The sequence below is a fragment of the Hibiscus syriacus genome, unplaced genomic scaffold (genome assembly GCF_006381635.1).
Source record: "Hibiscus syriacus cultivar Baekdansim isolate YM2019G1 unplaced genomic scaffold, ASM638163v2 tig00117034_pilon, whole genome shotgun sequence".
NCBI classification, from domain to species: domain Eukaryota; kingdom Viridiplantae; phylum Streptophyta; class Magnoliopsida; order Malvales; family Malvaceae; genus Hibiscus; species Hibiscus syriacus.
Window position 1 is genome coordinate 16619241 of NW_024063533.1, and position 10092 is coordinate 16629332.

Here is a 10092-nt window from a genome sequence, read left to right on the forward strand (position 1 = left end):
TTGGAGGTTGGTCAATTTCGTTTTCATCATTAATCTCTTCATTATGATGCGTTTGGGATTCTCCTTTAATCTTATCCATTATATAATGTAGAGTCTCAAGTTCAACCCTTATTATCCTTTGTATCTCACGTGTAATGGCTTGCATTTGCAAATTTGGTGGTTGGTCACTCAGATGGTTATCACTAGAACCTGCCATATTAATCAAATAAAACAAAACAACACACAAAGAAAATAATTAATGTATATAGGTCCTTACAATATACACACAAAGATTCTCACAATTACGCTCCAAAGAAATCAGAATTGACACTCAATCACTCAACACTCGTGTTTCACTCGGGAGAAACTTTTAATGGCTCTTTTCTATCTCCCCTTCTGATCTCACACACTCAATGTGCCTTTTTCACTCGTTCCCTCGTAGTCAGTTCTTTTACGAACTAAATTCGATCTTTCAAAAATCTGTCAAGTGTGTCGGCTATAGGAAACAATAAAGATTAAAAGAAACTAGAAAATAATGAAAGGAAGGCTAACAATTCAAAGGAAAATAAAGAAGGGAAGATGAAAATAATTAGTAAACTTACTACAAAGAAATGCTTACAACGAGACTGTCACCAATACAATCAAAGATGTTGCGTTTTGGATTGAATCAAAGCTCAAAGCATTTCAATATTGAAGAACACAACATCATAGCATTTCTCTTCATCACAAGACCAGAACTTTTCTTCTTCTTTTTTAATTTTCGGAATTTGTTTTTTTTTAATTTTCGGAAGTTTTTTTTCAAGATGAATTTCTTACTTGGTTCACCTTTGCTCTGATTACCATATGATACGATTCAGTCCGTCAATTGAGGACCTCTTCGATTGTACCGGATCTAGTACGAAGTAAGCAATTCCTCGGCAGCAAACTTACTTGATAGTAAGGATGATGTTGGGGTTATATGGATATGGATATGAACGAAATTTGAATAAGGAATGATAATTTATATATGAGGTAATGGAATTTGTGATGGTAGAAATTTGGATATAACAAGGAACAAGGAAGAACTTATACTAAAAGAGTATAAACCCGAACCTTATACGTTCAATGTTCAAGGACTTGGACCCGTTAGATAGTAATCTAAGAACCCGAAGTATCACAAACTTAACACAACAAGAACAGTCTTGAAATGTGAAGAAAATAGTTCTAAGAAGAACCAATTTTGAGAGAATAACTCACAGAGTTTTAATTCATAAAATTCTGATTACAAATGAAATAACAAAGCTTATTTAAAGGTTTGAAAGTGTTTTGGCTGATTGATAACAGCTTGTAATGTGCCAGCCTTGCTCCTTCCTAAAGACATGATTTAACACATAATTAATATGAAATAATAGGTACTTTTTCGGTGGAAATGTAGGAGGCATGTATCATGGCCGAAATGCACTTGTTCTTATTCAAGTTGATGCTTAAGTGGAACCACACAAGTTGCACATGGTGTGCTAGCATGCACATGAGTGTTGTTTTGTTCCAAATCACGTACATGGGTGTTGTTTTGTTCCAAATGGTGAGTTACACTCCTTCACGTGATTTGCTGACCATATGGCTTCACATGGGTGTTCTTAGAAAATCTGGTAGTGATTGCTTGTGTGTGCTGGCCATGTGCATTATTAGGAGACAAGATTGAATCAATGCACATGGGTTGTTTTTGTGCCTTTGTTCTTTACGCACATGGGTTGTCTTTGTGCAATCTATATGAAAATTATGTTGAAATGAACTCTACGAATGTATGCATGCTTAAGATAAAAAGATGCAATGCAACTATAACTAAATGCATGAACTGCTCATACTAAGTTATTAACTGTCGATACATTATATAACTTAACGTCGGAGGCTGTCAAGTTATCAAATGAATCAAAAGTCTCAAGACACTTAGTTAGGAGTACTTCCCTGAATTGTTTGGCCCTCGATCTGGTAATGGGACCTTGTGGCATGACTTCGGGATCTGATGTGGGCGTGATCACATCATTACGTTTACCACCCTTAACCATCTATTTTGAACCATTCACTTATGCAGGTTGTTTTACTTCCTTCCTAGATCCACAATCAATTAAAGAGGTAGAATTACCTTATATCATTTCTTCCCAAGTATTGATTGGGAGTTCACTATTTCGTCTTCTTGAACTTATCAATTGATCCCACCAAACTAGGGCATAGTCCACAAATTCTATAGCAACAAGCCTTACTTTCTTTTGCTCTGTGTAGTTTTGAGATTAAAAAATATGCTCGATCTTGATTATTCAGTCAAGATAGGCTTCAGGATCAGTTCATCCTTGAAATGGAGGAATGGTTACCTTGATATTGCTGAAGTTATCATGTTGATTTCTAGGGACATATGTTCTTGCTTTTGAAGTTACTTTAGCCTCTTCCTCAAATTCTTCTTCCATTCTAGGGCGATTTATTCTCCGGTTGCCCAAAGATGCTTCAATTTGATCCATTCCTTCATGCAAAGGCTCCAACTCTAGTTTCAACAATCTCGCCATTTCATGCATAATTGCTTGAGTTTGCAAGTTAGGGGCTTCTCTTTCAGGGGTTCGTCCTGGACTTCGAGACATGATTAGTGAGATAAGAAAATAAAATGTGTAAAAGACCTTACCAGATAATACTCTCACAAAGCCTCACAAGTTCACTCCAAGAAAACTTGAATGTCACTTAATCCGCTCGTGTTTGCACTCTAGGACTTTAAGGCTTTTACTCGTCCTCTTCTAATCTCACACACTCAAGTCGTTTTCCTCTCAATTCTATTTATCCCAAGTTCTAAATGACTTTACTCAAAACTATATCAAGTAAAGTTTACTTGTTGTGCGTCGGTTGCAAAAGGGTTAGTAGGAATGGAAAGCAAGTAAAAATGAAAAGGGTGGTTTAGAAATAGAAAGAAGAGAATAAAAGGGGTTACTTACACAAGTCACTTCAAAACCCATCTATCACCACAATCAATTTAAAGGCTTACTTGAATGGCTTGGTGATGAGACTTGTTGTTGAATACTTCAACTTTTCTGTCTTTCTTTTCTTTTCCTTTCTTTTTCTTCTTCTTTTTGAGTGCTTGAATTTTTCTTCTTTTGAGTGCTTCAATTTATTTGCTGATTTTTTATTTCTTTCACTTGCACTTTTTTTGTATTTTTTGTTGTTGTTGTTGTTGCACGTTGCTTCTTCCACCAAAGCTCTGATTACCACTTGATGTAAGGTACTCCTACCTTTTTGATTGATTGTGGATCTAGGAAGGAAGTAAAACAACCTGCATAAGTGAATGGCTCAAATAGATGGTTTGGGTGGTAGATGTAAAGGTGAAATGGTAGGCTATTTATGATAATAGAGATGGTAGCGGAAGATGGTTGTTATGTCTATGGTTTGGTTGATGAAATAATGGAATGGTTGTGAGGATAGTATTTTAAAGAAGACTCAAAAAAGAACCAATATTAAAGAATAAAGACCTAGACTTTATATTGCTTCTTTAAGGGGTGGTAATAAGGACTTAGACCCACTATCTATATGGAGATAGGAACCACAAGTATCAAGGAAAAGGGGTTGACGTCACAAGTAATGAATTACTTGATAAGCGATAAAAGTCACAAGGACTTAAGCAAAAAGAAATATCTCACTTTAATTGATAAGAAAGGTGTGTGTACAAATTAAATAGGCATATCCTATTTATAGTTTTTGAAGGGACTTGGCCGAATAGGTACATGATGGTTCAGCCATCCCTTGTGTCTTCCTATAATGATAATTTAATTCATAAATAACATGAATAAATATGTGTTGATTCGGTTGGATTGGAGGAGCATGTCCCTTGGCCGAATAACACTTGAAGCCTTTCAGGTTGGCACCAAAGTGGAGAGGAAATGATGCTTGACCAATGGATAGGTGGTCCTTCGTCTTGGTGTCTAAATGGAGTCATATGCCTTGCACATGGCGTGGCTGGTCACAAGGCATTCACATGGCTCTCTAGTATTCTTGTGGTGCATCCTTATGCATAGGATGAAGTTCAAGAATGGGCCGCAACCTTGGCATGACTTGAGCTTCCTTCAAGCGAGCATGTGTTTTGTTAGCTTTTGATGTGAATGTTGGTGGTGAATGACCTCCTTAGTCATGACCTTCCAAGCTACATAGCATCTCATTCAGCTACATTCAGCTACACTTGATGTCACATTTAGCAACTTAACTTCAAATAGTCTAACTAGTTGAGATTAGTTGGCCTTAAGCTCCTCCAGCTGAGTTGAGATTTCCTTAGTGTTCCACGAGCTGCCATGTTATTTGTGAGCTATTTGTGAGTTGTATATGACATCCAAAACTCCACCAAGCTATCCAAACATGTGTCATGGTCCAATGTACCTACATGTGCAAAGAGAACAAGGTAATTCAATGGCATTGAGCTTATATGAGCTAAATACCTTGTTGCCTTGCATGATTATGGTATTGTGAGCTATGATTGCATGTCATGAGCTAAATATATCAACATATAATATGTGTGAGCCAATGTATAAGGTCTAAGAGCTAAAATGAATGCAAATGAGCTAATCAAATGAATGATAAGTATGTTGCCATTTCTTAAACGTAATGAATCATGCTTATTATGAATACAAGACTATTCTAACATGCTTAATAAATTTAAATAACAATGTGCATCTATTATAAAGATGTGTTCATGCTAAATTATTTATTAGCTACATAACTAGTAACCTTAACATGATATGTATTATAATAGCATATATGATCAGACTAATATAAAATAAATACATTATAAAAATGTTCAAGAGTGCTCCCTTTGTATCTGAAAACGTGCTTGCATCAGTACTTGTCATTCCTAGATCGGAACAACAATAAGGCTATCTATTAACTTCCATTGAAGATTGTAGATTGAACCTACATCAAGCGGTATTCAAAGCATAGTTGGATTGACAACAAAAATGTCATTGGCATGCAACAACAAAAGAAAAAAAGAAAAGAAGTTCAAAAAGGAAATCAAAAGCTCCTACAACAAACAAAGGAGTTAAAAAAATTAGAAAAAGAAGAAGAATTTCAAACAAAAATAAAAGCAAAGCCAAGGAAAAGTGCGCTACCATTACAAGTACATCAAGGAGGCATATCTATACTAGAGAAGATAACCTTATTGTTTCTTGTGAAAAGGTGCAGTAAGTGTTGTTTCTTGGGTTCCAAGTCACCTTTTCCTTTCTTTACTTTCATTTTCCTTATCTTTAATATTTTTATTTCTTTTCATTTCCTTGAATCTTTTCTTCCACCTTTCCATTTTTTTCTTCCTACCCTAACCTATTTTGCACTCGACGCACACAAAAAGAGAAATAACTTGTCTAATTTTGAGTTAGTTCTTCAAAGGACCTTGTAGACATCATTTTTTCATTTAAATTTATTATTATTATTAAATTTATTATTATTATTATTATTATTAAATATTATTATTAGTATATTATTATTAAATAATTATTACAAGCCCAAAGGACCCGGAGGCCCATTTTACAAACCCTAAAACCCAACTAGGGTTTCTCATCTCATGCCCCAGCCGCCATTGCTCATAGCCGTTGAATCTGGCCAAGATCCAACGGTCCTGATGCTTCCAGACGAAAACCCTAGGGTATGATACCCTAGGGCAACCACGCGGCGCCGCCTCAGCTATCTCCAAGCTTCCAACCGCCGCTTCACTGCCAGGTGGTCCAATGCCCCACTACCGACGCCTCCACCGCCATTGTCGACACACCAGTACCACAACGACACCAACAGAAGACTCCAGAAGCTCTGCTGCCACAATAACAGCCGTCCACGTCGAGCTCTATGGTGACTCACCGAACTGAACCTTCGAGACCGGTCTGAAGAAGACACCGGTCAGGCTATAAAAAGCCATCACCGAATCCTGCAAAAAAAAAACAGAGGGGGAACCACGACAGAAAACAGAAAAAAAAAGAACAGAGAGGAAGGAACCGAAGAGAGACATAAATACAACCCAGCAACAACCAAAACCAAAAAAAAAAAATTAGAAACCAAGAAAGAAGGGAAAGCTTACCGAGGAAGCCACCGGTGATCAAAGACGCTACGGGCCGACCAAACTATTCGAAATACCCGAAGGTATTTCTTCAGATCTACTCCGATCGGGAGTTTTTTAGGGGAAACTAACGTCGAATTCGGCCTAATAGGGTTTAGGAGGTTATTTGGGGGCATTTAGGAAAAATCCGGCCACCGCGTGTGGTAGCCGGCGGTGGAGACCGACACCGGAGTACGGTGTCCGGCGACTGCCGGAAACTCTCTCGGTTAGAGAGAGGCGAGAGAGTTTTATAAACTCTCTCGGTTAGAGAGAGACGAAGAAGAGAGGAAATGAGGGATGCTGGCCCTACGGGCCAGCCATTTGGTCATATATACCCCTCCCAAACGACGCCGTTTTGGGCAGGGGTATATCTGTAATTTCGCGCACGGGTCAAACCTCTCGCGTAGTCATCCTAGATTTGTAAATTTCTATTTTTGTCACTGAAATCAATTCTTATACGTTTTAATTTAGTCTCGTAATTTTATTTTATTTCATTTTAGTCCTAGCCTGTATGTTTAAATATTTAGGATAAATAATATATTTAGTCCCTTAATTTTAATAAATAATATTTTAATCCTGAGTTTATATTTTTAATTTATTTTAATCTGATATTCAATTTATATATAATTTAATTTTAGTCACTAAATTAATAAATAAGAAAATAGCATGTTTAATCCCTATAATTTTGATTAATTATGAATTAGGTATTTAATTTTAATTTTACTATAATTTAATCACTAATATTTTTATTTATTTTACTGCTTTTAAATATATAGTTCTAATTATATTTTTATTGTTTTAATTTTACTTGTTTATATATTTAAATATTTTTATTATTATTATGTAGTCATAAATATATATATAATAAACAATAATTTATTTTTTCAATAAAATAATTTTAATATTTATTTTTCAATATCGAAGAAAAGGGCAGTCTTAATACAACTGGATGTCCTATTCTGGTATTTTAAAAATAAATGCTATAAAAAATTATTATTTAATTTTATTTAAATTAATATTTATTAATATCAAAGAAAAGAACTGTCTTAAGGCACCTAGAAGTCCTTTTCTGATATTTTTAAATAAATAAATATTTTTTATATAATTTTGAAATAATAGGATTATAAATTAAATATATTCTGAATTTTTAAATTTTTAATGATAGAGACAATTTATAATAAAAAAGTACCAATTTTGGGCGTTGTAAGGGTGCTAATCCTTCCCTAAACGTAACCGACACGAATCCCTTTTTATTATTAAAAAGAACGAATTTTTGGTTATAAACGTATATCATATCATTTTTTAATTGATGTTTTCTTAAAACTCTTTTAAAAAATAATTTTTAGGTATTCGACCTACCTGACCCAAAAGGCCGATGGCGACTCTCAAATTATTTTCAAAACCATTTATTCACATCAATTTTCCCGCCAAATAAATTTTTCGTGCTCGGACGAAAACCGGTTACGACAGCTTGGCGACTCTGCTGGGGATTGTCAAACTTTAAAATCAATTATAAATTGTCTCTATTAATTAGAAATTAAAAATTCATTTATTTAATTTTGAATTCTTTTCTTTCAAATTTTTATTATTTATTATTTTTATATTAATATTGTTTTTTTATTCAGGTATTAATTATTTTATTTATCTGTTAGAGGTTTGAATATTTCTCCTCACACACAACACTTGCATTGCATAACATAACATAAAGCTCTATAATTGAGTTTGTCCCTTTTAAGTGGGAGTGAAAGCGACGTCTTCGTGAGAATTTATTCTCCATGTCAGACCTAGCAAGTAACTTTCGGGGTTCATATGCTCTATGTCTTCGTGAGAATTTATTCTCCGTGTCAGGTATAGAGAAATGTGTCCCCTCGAATTGAACTCGATCCGTTTAAATCTGTAATGGATTAGGATTGATGGTTGACAGCCCAAGGGGGCATCAACAAGGACAATTCGAGTACCTTTACTCCTAGAACTGAAACTCTGCATATAATAAACCCTAGAAATTCACCTAATCTAAGACAGTACTGAACCTCTGTTCATAGGTGTACACAAAGGAGAAATAAGCTCTAGCTTTTAATTTATTTAATTTATTATTATTTTTTCTCCCTGAATAAATGCATGCGAACTAAAAATCATGCGGTTAGGTTAAATTTTCCAAACAAAGCATGGAACTAGAAAGCATGAGGTTAAGATTTATACCTTGATAGATAGATTTTTTTCATTAGTTGGTACTAACTATTTTATTTTTTCTCATTTCTTTTGTTTGCATTGCATGATCATAGCATAACCAAAAGGTGTTTACTTGAAAGACTGTTCATCATATTGGAAAGAAATCGTAAATGGACAAAAAGTTTTATGATCAAACAAAATATGATGTGGCCAAAGAAAGACATTCTGAGGAAACTCCGAGGATAGAAGCAAGCTATGCACCCAAAGATCGTATGACCATTAAGGAGCAAGAGGAGATACGAGAAATAAGAGAGCAGATGTCCAAGATGATGGATAGAATATCTGTGTAGGCCAAAGGAAAAGAGATTCCAGCACAGAAAGAGAGAGAGCTCAATGAACCTAACTCTGCAGTTTCAGATACGCAAGGGATTTCGATTCCTAACCAATTAGAGAAATTACAGACAGTCATCATTCGTATTCACAAATCGTATGGAGATACCAAAGAAATGGTGACAGCCGTACAAGCTCCCAAAGAAGAGAAGAAATCATGTAATCAGAAATCATCAAAGTTTGGTCTGCTCCCGATGTCTAAAACTCAGGTTCAATCCAAGACAAAAGGTGGCTCTCATCTTGATACTATCCCCATATCATATAAAGAGTTGTATGAGAAGCTATTTGAAGCACGAGAAGTGGATCCATATTATATAAAACCGTTCCAACCTCCGTATCCAAATTTGTATGACATCAACGTTCATTGTGAATATCATGCTGGAGCTCAAGGACATACCATCGAGAATTGTCTTGCCTTCAAACCCCGAGTCCAAAGTCTTTTGGATCATGGAACCTTACAATTTATGGTAAATGATCGACCTAGTTTGGTAACCGAGGGTCCTGATAGATTAATACCAAAAGTCTTCAAAGGTAAGAATATCAGTAGGGTTGCCCAAAGAGAAGAAGATTTACTGAGGTTTGAAGCTCAAATACGTCATTTGAAGATTGAAAACAATAAATTGAGCACCAAAATGAAAACCATACATGAAGATTTCCAGAAGGTCAGTCAAGCCTTTCAAAATACTGACATAGGGAACACCCCAGAAGAATGGATAGCAGGGGTCACCAAACTGAAAAAAAGTTGCAACATACATGAAGATCCTGTCCAAAAACTTTTTGAACACAAATATTCTCTCACAAATGAGCAACTCCGAGAATTGACATAGGAGATGAAAGAATACCAGAATGTCATGGAATAAGCTGTAGTCCAGACAAGCAATATGGTCCATAAGCTGATAAACTAACTTGGTTTTAGAGAAGAAAATGGGAAAGTTATTCCCTATATGTAAAGTTTTGTTAAAGTTAGGACTAAAAGTTATCCCCTACATGTAAAAGTTTTGTTTGATGTACCGAAACTTTTGTGTTCAATGAAATCTGTTCTAAGATGATCACTCTTAAGTAACACCTTTTCATACATGCATTTACATTTTGTATCTGTGCATTTTCATTTTGTATTTTTACTTTTTATATCTTTGAATTGCACATTTTGCGTTCTTATTTTTCCATTTATGCATTTTTCACATTTTTATTTAAGTAATGTTATGTACTTTAATTATAAAAACATGCAAGTAATTAATGAAAGGTTTTGTAACTGTAAAACCAAGGTCATTCATTCATATTACTTTACTGTCATCATCATGGAGCAATCTTATAAGGGACTACAAGACCAGTGGCCAGAACAATTGACAGGGTTACCTTCAGATATAAGGAAAGAAACATCAGATTCAGTACCAGATGGATCAAATCAAATTATTCAGTATGTGACATCTGATAAAGAAGAGATAATTGATAAAGAGCAACCATGCTGT